Here is a 12,252-nt window from a genome sequence, read left to right on the forward strand (position 1 = left end):
CTTAACAAATTCCACGCATTTTGCATCTTAAACAAGAAGTCTCCCAGGGCAATATTAATTTTACTGAAATCAACATTGTTCCAGTTGATTAACATTCTCATTTTCATCCGTACAACGATCAAAACAAATCAAAGAAGTTGTTTATTTCTTTTGGACTCGGTTAAATTAAAAAACAAATTGTAATAAAAATTCTCCACTATGGCAGTTTCAGAAAACCGTTCAAATAAGCAAAGGGTGCTGAGATCAACGGAAGACATTAACCTCCTCTCGGTCATCGTGGGTTTTCTCTATCGCGATCTGCAGAGCAAACAAAGCATCATGCGTGGGCTGCCTTTTCGATGCACGATAACTTAACTGGCTCCATTATATTTACCATGCACCGATAATGTTGCAGTGCATTTTATACCGAGCGAAGGTGGGTGCAGTCTGAGTCCGAAAACCCAAACGCACCCGCTCGCGAATGAGGGAATTCATTCATTTTTACATACAGAAATCATGATGCCAAATTTAGAGCATCGATTACTGCAGGATGAATTAATGTCGCCGGGATGGTTTGGGGCAAAGTATAAAGATTCCTATCTGTCTTTGCCGTGCGCTAAAAGGTTATGAATAAAAGAAAATTGAGGATAATAAATTGCATGCACCGATGATAGCCATCGATGGAAAGTAAAATTTAGTTCGCTACACAGGTTTTCCTGCTTCGTTGTGGAATTACGAGGAGGCGTGTTGAATTGTGGCACAGATTTTATATCGAAAGAGATTGAATTTGGCTCTTCATTTTCGCTGTAATCATCAACTTCGCCCTTCGGCCAGATTGAAGTATTTAAACGTACTAATTTGGCCCAATCTAGGGCCGCAAGTTGCAATTATTTTTGCTAATGATTCATAATGGAGGCAAACGCACGTTTCATCACAGCTCTCCGGTGGCCAGCAAATTCGAATGGGGGGTGGCCCCAACGTGGTATTTTTCTATCAACATCAATTAACTAATGAGTAATTGAGGCCCCCTGGAGGGTAACCCATAATTGGAACGCTAGACTGGGTCGACTGGGTGGCCGAGCGGGCCCGATGTTACTGCGACTAGGTGGTAGGCGTTACCGGTGGTGACCTTCCAGCTCAATTTAGAACCTTACAGAATCGGTGACAAAATGTGTCTATCAACCGGTGCAGCTCGGTCTGTCTGTTCCGGTGGTCATTCCCTTCCAGCGCTAGGGCTTCACGTGTTCGCCGTGTTGTGCATGCGAAACAACCATAAACAAGCGAGACGAACGAAGGGTTTGATGGTCCCGCGTGTTGCGACTGATGGACTCTGCCATGAGCTCCACGGTGGTCCACCCTCGATGGGTTAATGATCCGACCGCAAATCTAACCAACATTGAAACGCGATCGAGCGTCACTAATGATGGGGAAGCGATTGGCGTTCAATTGAAAATGCAGTGACAGGCCGAGATCGCTAGCCCTCATCCAGATACCTTCTGAAGGGCCGCTCGTAGTGCGAGAGATGAACAATTTTAGACTTAGCTTTCTTAGGTTAGCTGGGTATTTGTCCAATATTAAATCATATATCGATTTCAAAACAAGAATTAAATTGTTTGCCTTTCTGCTACCAACCCAGAAGAAAGGTTCTAAGGCATTTTTATTTCCATCGGTATATCTGCAATATCTTGATGACGAAACCAACAGCTGCACGCCGGTTGCGGTAGCACAACGTCGAACTGTGCAATGCAACCGATTATGCAATTCCCGGAATCGTTGCCATACGATCCAAAACATCACAACACGGCAGCGCGGGTGCCCGAAGTGGGAGCTCATTTTTCTGTGTTTTTAGGGCAAACTGTTCCAATTAAACAGCTTCTCCGCCCAAGAGTCAGCGTTTTCATCTAATACGCTCCCATCCCGGAACGTACCATCCCGTCCTCCAACAAGTCCATAAAACAAATTCTTTGTTTACTCAACCACAGACAAGATGCGTCGTTGTACGCCACCGACGCATAATTAACTCGGCGCGCAGGGCAGTTGCGCATTTGATCGAGGGTGGTTTTACCGATCGGACGCCCGGGCGGCCGCGAGATAAGTCGCAAGTGCTGGACACTTTTCCGGTGAGATTGCAATCGGCCAGCCCAGTCCCACAGCGAGGACTACATTGCCGCCCGGCTTGGATACCCATCGATGGCCGACCGCCCGGGCAGTTGCGCATTTGATCGAGGGTGGTTTTACCGATCGGACGCCCGGGCGGCCGCGAGATAAGTCGCAAGTGCTGGACACTTTTCCGGTGAGATTGCAATCGGCCAGCCCAGTCCCACAGCGAGGACTACATTGCCGCCCGGCTTGGATACCCATCGATGGCCGACCGCCCGGGCACCAGTGCGGGGGAGAGGCGGAAGAAGACGTAAATTTCCAGCAAAAACATGTGTTTCAGTTCGGATGCTGCTCCGGTTTTCTTCGCTGCCTCCCATCACCGTGCGTGGTGTGTGTTATTTAACCGATTCGACGGGTTAAAGCATAAAAACATTAACGCTCCAGACGACTGGCGGTACGTTCGTGTGTGGTGTTCGTGGAATGCAAACATTCGTCCGCTGCCATGCTCCTTCCCATGTTTCTGAAGGGGAGCGCCGATGCTACCGCCCTTATGCTTGTGGCCCGGTTTGCTACCGCTGCAACTCGCAATGGCTGCAAACAGATATAACAAATTATCGAGTCGGGGCCGCCACGGAGCACGTTCCCGGGACTGCGGTTCGGCTGGAAGTTCTCGTCTGGAATCGTAATTTTTCATGGACCATATGCAAAGCCTCGCACTGCGGAAGTACTGGCACACCGAAGCGGCGTAGTGGCAGAATCGATGCTGCTGAGAACTGGGTCAGCAGGAAGAAAGGGCTACCGGTGAGAAATTGCTGGCACTGGTTGAGAAATTTGTGCAATGGCATTTTACTCACTTCCGTTCCCGCTGTGGTTGTAAGTGATCCACTCTTTTCCACAGAGAAAAAATAAATAAAAAGAATCTTACTTCCTGCAAAGAATTTTAGTAGTTAAAGTAACCCCAAAACTTCCTAACACAATTGCTGGAATTATTGAATTTGTGCCATTATAGATCCCTCTTTTACAAACCCACCTGATTGAATGTTAACAAAACATAACAAGGATCATAAAAACATATAAGTTGCAGCAAATAGCAATGATTTATCTTTATCAGCAATTTATTCAAATTAACCTTTGCTTCCAACAATAAAATATGGTAGAAGGTTCGACGTGTTTCCCAGAACTATGCATACACAAAGAGTACCATTTGTTTTATGATTGAATTTATTGCCTTCCCTTACCTGCTGGTCCAAGGGATTGAATACGTTTATTCGAAAGGGCTCCAGGTGTGCCAAAATTCACATCAAGTGTGTGATGGTCATAATCAGGACGGAAAGCATACAGCACCTTTACTTCCACCCTCCCGTGAAGGATGTGTGAAGAATCAAACGGGTGTGAAAAGTATCCACGAAATAGGATTGGTAGTCCCCGACCGAGGTCTCGTCTTTGGGGAAAACATAAATTCTCAAAACCCCCCAATCGAGGCTTCTGAAACCGAACGCGGTGGGAATCTTGCACAAGCTCCCAAAATTGGCCTTTAGAAATCCAACCCCAAAGCCGATTATCGTGGACACCTTAAGCTTCCGCTGCCCGCTCTCAGGGGTTTCGGTCGGTCTAAACTCCTTCAATTAGCGTACCCAGCGATGTCAATAGGTGCAACAATGTACAGAATTTACTCCCCAAACGCTCCGTTCAAAACTTTGAGACGCGGTTGGAGCTATAATTTATACGATTTCCCCTTCGAGCAAACGTTACAACCGTGCCGCGAACCGTGCTTCAGATTTCGATGTCCCAGGTCACCGGCCGGAAAGGCGGATTATGATTTATGTTCGGTTCGGACCTAAATCGAGGCTCCGTCCGCAAAGGAAATTGATATTTGATAGGCTATTATTACACGAAACACCTTAGCCCCGGGGGAGCAGCATGTGAGCGCTGGGTGGTTTCTGTTTGTGTCCTACCCACCATCGGGAGCTTTTAGCCACATGTGATTCCGCTTCCTTGGCGCATTTTCAAATAAAGTCAACCGAACCGGCGACCTGATCGAGCTACCAAAATAACCTCCCATGCGGGAAATTGTTCTTTGCACACTCATCGAGTCGACCGGTTCTTCCGTTTAGTAATCGATTTAACAGAAAGAACTTAACGACACACTCAGTGGCAGGAGTTGGCCTACTTTTCGTGGGAAATGAAGCACTGCCGATGGAAGGACGAGCATTGTATTGGTGGAAATCGAAACTCGGAAGAAATAAACCACCCAACCCGTCGAGACGCTCGAGGATATCCGTGTCGTTGACATTTATCGGACGGTTTAATGTGGAGACAGTCATCGCGAAAAACATTCGCCAGCCTTCGGGTGAAGCACTCCGTGCTACAAGAGGATTTAAAAGCGAGTAACAACATGACCAGAAACCGCTTGGGCGTACGACGTTCAAAACCTCTAATCCTTCATTCGCAACAACAAATGGGTCGCAAAGAAGCAAAACGACCATTATAATTTACTAGCTCAGAAATAAAAAATCACATAAATGGACAACGGCTCGTCGGTAGGACGTTTCATTTCAGCTACACGGAACAGTTGCCATTACAATTATGAGTCGCCTCGCGTGCATAGGTGTTTATTATGAGTGGCTTAAGTGGCAGAGCTTTACAGGGTAACCTTTCTCATCCAACCGAAAGGGTGCCCTTTCGAGATTCGTGGGGACTGTGTACTGTAGATTATGTGATGGTCCAAAATGAAGTACCGTACCGAAGAAGAGTATATCCAGCCCACACAGCAAGGCGACTGTGGTCGGGTCTCGTGAGAAGGTGCTAATAAACGAATAAACCTTCCCGGCAGGAAACGTCGCCGGGTACATTTATTTTCCATTAGGAATTCCATGTAGACTTTTGGGAAGAATTTGGGTTGGCATTCTCAACTGGCTCCAGCAAGCGGAAGGAATGGGATTTTCGGAAGACCAGTATCCACATCAAGCTTTTGTGAATGATTATGTTTTTTTTTTGTGGTAGACGACTACTGAAGTAAGCGGAATAAGCCACCTAGATCTCTTGATACTCTTTTAAACGATTTCTTTTTGTTATAAAACTGTTGAGCATGAACATTTTGTGAAAGAAAAGAGAAGGGCACAGCATATGAAATATGATCACGTGAGGAGGGAATTTGAATTAAGTTGTAAACGATTTTTCTTGTCTAAACGAAAGGATCTTTGTAAAGAAACGGGGCGCCCCAAACACACATCGTAGGTGATTTATCGTCCATCATGGCGTGCAAAACAGGTGCCAACTTTGTGCTGCGGTCCAGCAACATACACTTTAGCAACCGACAAACAACGACGTCGGGGGTTCATGCACTTTTTTAGTCTATCCTATATCTGGGAGATAAAAACGCTACCAGTGTACCCCGCAGAGAACATGCAAATGATCCGCGCTCGGTCAGTTTACGGTGTTGTACCTTGTATGTACTATCGCGATCACTGCTCTCTCCATCCTCCCCGTTTCTGGAAGGCGCTGTTAGCCCCGTGTGTCATCGTGGTCTAGTTGAAGCGATCGTACAATTAATTACCAAGGTATCACTAATACGACTTTGCATTGGTTAGAGCCCTGCGAGATCGTGATTAGCGTGCTGTCCGGTGTCGGAAGGTTTTTCTTCACACCCAACATGTTTCGCACTAAATTCCGGGCTCTACCTTGTCCCCCCTGCGGGGGTTGATTCTGTTGGACACTTAAAGTCAATCGTTGCCGGGTCAGCCACGGATTGCGACATGTTAATTTGGAGCGATTGTCACACGTTTGCCCAACCGTGCTACCGTTCGCCAGCTCGCCTGCCGGCTCGATTCCGGTTCAGGATAATTAATGACCGATGAAGCCAGGAGCTAGCCACGATATGAGCGCACACGAGACACCAGATATCTGGTTAGAACGTTGTCGTATCGGCTTATCTGCGATTTTAGTCTACATTGCAGAGTAAGGTGGTTTGAAATATGACGCTTTTTATCTGAAGACTTTTTTTTTGCTTGAAGCGCCACACATACTACTTAAATCAACGTCGTAAAATTCAGTTTTGCTGGTGTAGTTAATATCTAAAGCTTTTAAAAGAGATTTCTGGGTTGTTTTACTATTTTTTGCGACTTTTTTGAAATATTCGGCTTGCTTACTACGATATTTTGTGTCAAACACAATGTTTTCTTGACAATCTAAATTTACATTTATACGTGTCGCATAAATGAAATGAACCCAAATGAACAACTTGGATCGGTAGGAAAGAATAATTATTTTAAGAAACGCAACTTTAAATCAAAATACCTTACCAGGCCCCCCCAAGAAGCCTGCCGAAGGGCTGTCAAAACAAAAGCACCATTAACACGATTGAACAATCAACAATCAGGTTGACTCCCGAGGCAAGCAGATGTTTGTCGGGCGATGTTTATTTATTTTTACTTCATGTTTTGAGGAATGAAAAAGGAAAAAGAACTGGTTCCTGTTACGTAAGAAATATTGCCAAAGAAATAGATGGTGGAAGTTCAAAAAAGAGTACAAAAAACATTTTTGGGTATATATTAAGTTGTACATTACATTCATCAATATTTGACTTGTTGGAAACATGTAACAACAAATTTATTCTTCAAATGAAAAAATCCTACTGATAAAGAACGCATGGGAAAATGTCATTAGTAGTGGTCCTAGGCCATTGTCCATGCTGTCATCGTAGAGTTGTTTTACAACCTCAATTTCTCAACAACTGCCAGTTAGCACACTGATGTGTAGCTTGTTTGAGTACATTCTGTTAACAAAAAACACGCCAGCCAAGAGCTGCAGGCGAACGGCTTGATGACCGGCCAGCGCAACCTCCCGCTGGAGACTTCGTTTATCATTTTCACACATTACTGTCAGCTGGACTAAAAAAAAAGCGCCAATTTGACTCCAGCACAAACCTTTCGCGCCCCGAGGGTCACCTGAAGTGTGGAATTTGACGAGTTTGATGGAAAACAAAGCTTTACTGCTGTAATTTTTCACCGTCAAACGTTCCATTTGATTGCGGTATTAACTCTTCAATTGGACATTGAGTGGCATGTAGACGTTAAACAAACTATGATTAGTCGGCTTTAGACTGTTGTATAAATAATAAAAATATGTAAATAACAGTTCAGGTAATCGGATTAAATATAGATAGGTTTCTACAAGAAGGAAAAATGAACTTAAGTTTCAGAGCATTTAAAATTGATTGGAATACTGTATTACTTTATTTTTAAATCTAAATTTCCAAAACCGATGACATGTAAAACCGACATTACACAGTTAGTCATCAAGGTTAAATTCTCCCATATGGTCAATGCGCAATTTGTCCCGTATGCCAAACCCTTCAAAGGACCCTTTTCATGACAGCTCACTTTCGCCACCTTTTTATGTTTGGAGCAATAAATTAAACAGCCGTATCGTTCCTTCCTCGGATCGGCCGGACGCCGAGGACAATCACTTCAACAATGCCTGCGCACAAGTCAAACACAACTCAATCATCGACCATCGGCCCAAGACCCTTCTCGGCAGCTGCATCGAGGCCGGCGTATCGAGCGCATCTTCGTTGCCGAAAATGGATCACCGAAAGGCCAGGCCTCGAATGTTTCGATTCGCAACATCAAACCACCATTAGATTTTGCACAAATGCCAAATGTGGCTCGCGGTGGATCGGAGCAACGACGACGACGCCGACGATCCCCGTAAACCCCGCGGGGTGGCGCCGTCGATGACGAAGCGCTCAGCGTGAAACGACAATAAAATTTTAAATCAAATAAATTACCCGAAGCGATCCGTAACAATGGCGGTTTCCGCTACGCTTTCCCGACCACCCCCTGCGGAGAGTGCTTCTGCAAATTGAGGCCCTGAGGGTCGTCGTTCGCGAGGTCGATCGGAACGGGTCGGAGATCAGATCGAACCGCTTAGGGGCACGGCTAATTGTGCGGGTGTGCATTGCGCCGATCGAAGGCAAACAGACTACAAGACACACACACACACACAATGCAATACGCACCCGGGGCACCAACGAACGGTTCGGTAGGCAGTTAAATTGAATAATCACCTCAATGTTGACATTTCTGTGGCCTCACCTTTACCCGGTACGCGTCATGCGGTCCGACGGTGGCCCCAGAGGGATTCCAGCTGTGATTCGGATCCGTGTTTCCCAATGGTCATCCCTGACGTGAAGGGAAAGACATGAAAAAGAGACCCTTCTGTGCGAATTCAAACGAGTTTTCGACGAAAGAAAGGACACAGATGGACAGGACACCAGTGGCCCTTGTTGATGATACGAGTTAATCTGGTGCTGTCAGAGAAACTGTTTGGTTTCTCATCTAATTTTCGGCCAATTTTCTAACTATCCACAAGATGAAACAAACTTTAAAACAGAAAACTATGCCAACCATGGGACGAGAAACCTTCGGCAAACTGTGTCCGGCCTGAAGTGGGTCGCATCGTTGATATCTCGGTCAGAAAATTTTTTCCTAACATTATAATCACTCGGGCGCTATGGTTCGATGGTTTTAAGTGAGAAAACGACTCCTGGGGTTCCGGGAGGGAACAATGCGGGCAAAAAAAGTTTATACGAAAGCCAGCTCGCCGGCAAACTTTAATTTATGTAGCAAACTTAGCAAAACCCTCCCCTAATCCTTTTGGTTTGCTTTCGAATCACAATTCATCGGTGAGCTTATGCTATAGACCACAAATTAGCATTCCCATTTTATTTCTGCTCTGGTCTGGTCGGTGTTGCCGCTTCCCCAAGGGTACATGGGGGGGGGGGACTTAGTCGAAGGCTTAATAGGAATGAATTATGGCACGGGTTCATTATTCGTATCTATATGCCTTTTAAATGTTTCAACTCGCTTGGTGAACTTTGTCCGTGGAAGGAATGTGCGTTCTGTTGAGGAAAAAATGTTTCCAACAACACTTTCTCGTACTTATGGGTTTCTTTTCCCAGTTTTGGAATTTTGAAATGTTAGGAAACATGTTTAGGACACGATGGATGGAACGTGGTCTTCGGAAGCTGCTGAAGACTCTCTTTAGCCAGCTCCAGCCCTCATCATCGAGTTGAGCTTCGAGTGTCCTTCGCTGAAAACAAAACGAAAACGATGCCCATCGTCGATGGGATCTCGACGGTATCATTTGCATTTTCCATCTTTCATATGCAAGAGTGTATGAAATCACCGTTAGAACAGCAAATACGAAGATTACATGGTTTCGAAAGTGGTTGAAACATTCGAAACGACTACCACGAACCTTTGCTCGTTTGAGAACTGAATCCCGGGAACGGCGGTGGGCGGAAGGGTTGCCAACAACAAGCCACAAACCTTCGCCGCTTGTACGTACACCCGAAAGGGCTTACCCTCCTTGTACGACACCAAGCCAAGGTCCGTTAAATTGTGGTTGTTTTCGAAGAGTGGCTTGAAAAATGTAGGTGATGCTCTTAACTAATTTCTTCCGCACGAGCGTAGGAGCGACCGATTGGCTGGGAAAGTGCCATTCGTTGGGCCATTGAGAGTGCAACTGCAGTGTCGTGTTGCATTCTACCCGGCAGCCCGTGTACAATATTTCAAAGCGAACCGAGTTCGAGCGTGTTAGGATCATTACGCGGTACACGATAGTATTGCCCATTGTTGTGCCCATTTTCCTGCGCGAAGAGTCTCTGTAGGGCGCCATTGGGAGAGAGGTTGTGTTTCTTTTATCGAACAGGGCGTGAAGGAAAAATTTGTGTCACCGAAAGTGTGCCACGAAAATGTGTTGCCCGACTGAAACCAAGTGGCTGACGTTGGTTCAGCAAAGCACGCGCAAAGTATAAACATTATTTTTATCGAATTTGAATATTTAGATTACGCCATGATTAAAAACACAATAATAAAAATAAATAAATTACGTGCTTTAGTTTCGATTTATGGAAAACCGGACCTGCTGTAATGCAGGGAGTACCTAAAGTAAAATCCCATCGAGTATAAATCCTAACTCCAATATTGCTCTCCCCCTCCCGAAGGAAAACCATTTGTCCTAAAATCCATTTTTCACCCATCCCCATTCTATCGTGCCGAAAAAACATTATGCTTACGCTTATCGGAGCCACTTGATCGGTGCAAATCGTAACCTTTACCGAAAAAACCTTTCCCTGCGGCGCTTTCCCTCCGGGTGCGCACGTTCGCCCGCCGTTTAAGCGCAAGCATAATTCAATTTAGTGGCAAGTAAAAACAGCAAAAACGGCACGTATTAAAACGGTGTCGATATCATTTAATCATCTCGCAACCCTGCAAACCGAACCAAACCCCAAACAACCGCCGGCACGCAAACACGCTTCACACGGCAGTCCATTTCTTTCGCCGCTTTTTATTGCCTCTAACGAGCTTCGAACGCGGTGGTGGTAGCTGCCTTGCTTTATGATTTTCTTTTTTTATGTTTAGCTACGTTAGCACCGTTGTCCGTGGAGGTAACAGTTCACGCGATCCGTGGATTCGAATCTGGAAACTCCTGTTTTGGTTAATTAATTCTTCAACATTGCCGAAAGCAAAAAGCCGGCCGAATGACAGCCAATAAATTTGATCATTCCGCTCCGCACGAGCCCGGCCACGATTTATCCACCGTGTCGCTGATCCTGCCATGGTTAAGGTTGACCATCACGGTGAGTTATGCAAGCGGGGCGCATGCAATGTATCCCGATACAGCACCACGGGACAGGATTCCGACCGTACGGTGCTTGTCCGCGTGCTAGCAGCTGGTGGCAGAATAATTTATTAATCAAATGAAACTGCCAAAAGGAAGTGCGAACATGCGAATTGGAGAAGTGGACGAAACATGGAAGAAAAATGTGCAGTTAAAAGTGAACGTCATTGGGAGAAACATGCAAAGCTTAAAAGGAAGATTTGATTTGTTGCACTTTTACATATTGATATGTTTTGGCAAAAATTTAAACTCAATAGATTTCCCGGTTTCCCGATTTTTTTCCATATTCATAACGGTCGAGTGAAAAGTCAATAAATGCATCATAAGCCCAGACGTGCTTGATTGAACAACAGTATCCTGTGAATCAACGCAGGAAAGGAAGTTAATGAAAACAGACAACCATTGCTTTCACACAACAAAAGATTATTGCAAAACCAGTCGCTAGCGAATGTTCCATTCAATCATCTCTTCGCAATGAATAAAAAAAAACTCACCCTGGTGAATGTGAAGAACTAATTGAAAAGCTATCCTACCTCCTGCACGGAAGGCTTGCAACAATCGCGAAAGAAAATCTACAACCTACTCACTTAAAAACGGCAAGCATCTTACTCCCGCGGGCGAGGTTTTGATCTATGGCAACCGGAGGATAATAAATTAACCTCCACCGCCAGCTCAGCGCTCTGTTGTTTAACGAGTTATTTATTGGATGCAATAGCATCATGAAGCTTAATTGATTACGACGTAGCTTCCCGCAAGTGGCTGTCGCCCCTGACCGTGGCCTTCCGCGCCAGCTGCAAACGGAATCGCGGAATTCAAGTTCACCAACGGTATCGCTTTCCCATTTCCCCCGTTGCTGGTGTGCTCTTGCTACAGCCCTTTCGCGAGCAATGTATTACGATAATTATTTCAAGATAATATTTCTCCACCGACCATCCCCGAAAGCCGACAACAAGCGTTGCAACACCCGCCGATACAGCGCCGTCGGTCCCGTGGGCTCCCGGTGGTTTCGTTCCCGACGGGACGGGATGCAATCGAAACCAGAAAATCGTGCAGCCGAGGCACTAAAAGGCACGACCTATAAATTACATTGCAAAAAAGGCTCGGGCAGCAGGGCAGCGGGGCAACGCGGAAGGGGGATTGGGCAAGAAGTGATAGCATTTCAATTAATGTTAAGCCGTTCGCAATGGTTTTCCCACTTGGAGCTCGTGGCCGATCGGGCGAAAGCAACAAACCAATGCGATGATAAACATAACCGGTAGGTAACTTCGTTCGCTGCTGGACTCGTTTTGCACACAGGCGGGATCTTTAAGTGGCCGTGATGAGATTGAAGACGGCTTCAGGCTCGGTACCGTTTTGGTTTTCCTTTCTGTTGTTGCGTACTGGAGGGAAATGTTTCATAAATGGGCTCAACGGCAGGGGATCGTGGTAATGGAGTGAACGGAAAAACGTTGTAATTATGGCATTTAACTTGTTTCCGACCAGTGGCGA

Source organism: Anopheles ziemanni, chromosome 3 (genome assembly GCF_943734765.1).
Source record: "Anopheles ziemanni chromosome 3, idAnoZiCoDA_A2_x.2, whole genome shotgun sequence".
NCBI lineage: Eukaryota > Metazoa > Arthropoda > Insecta > Diptera > Culicidae > Anopheles > Anopheles ziemanni.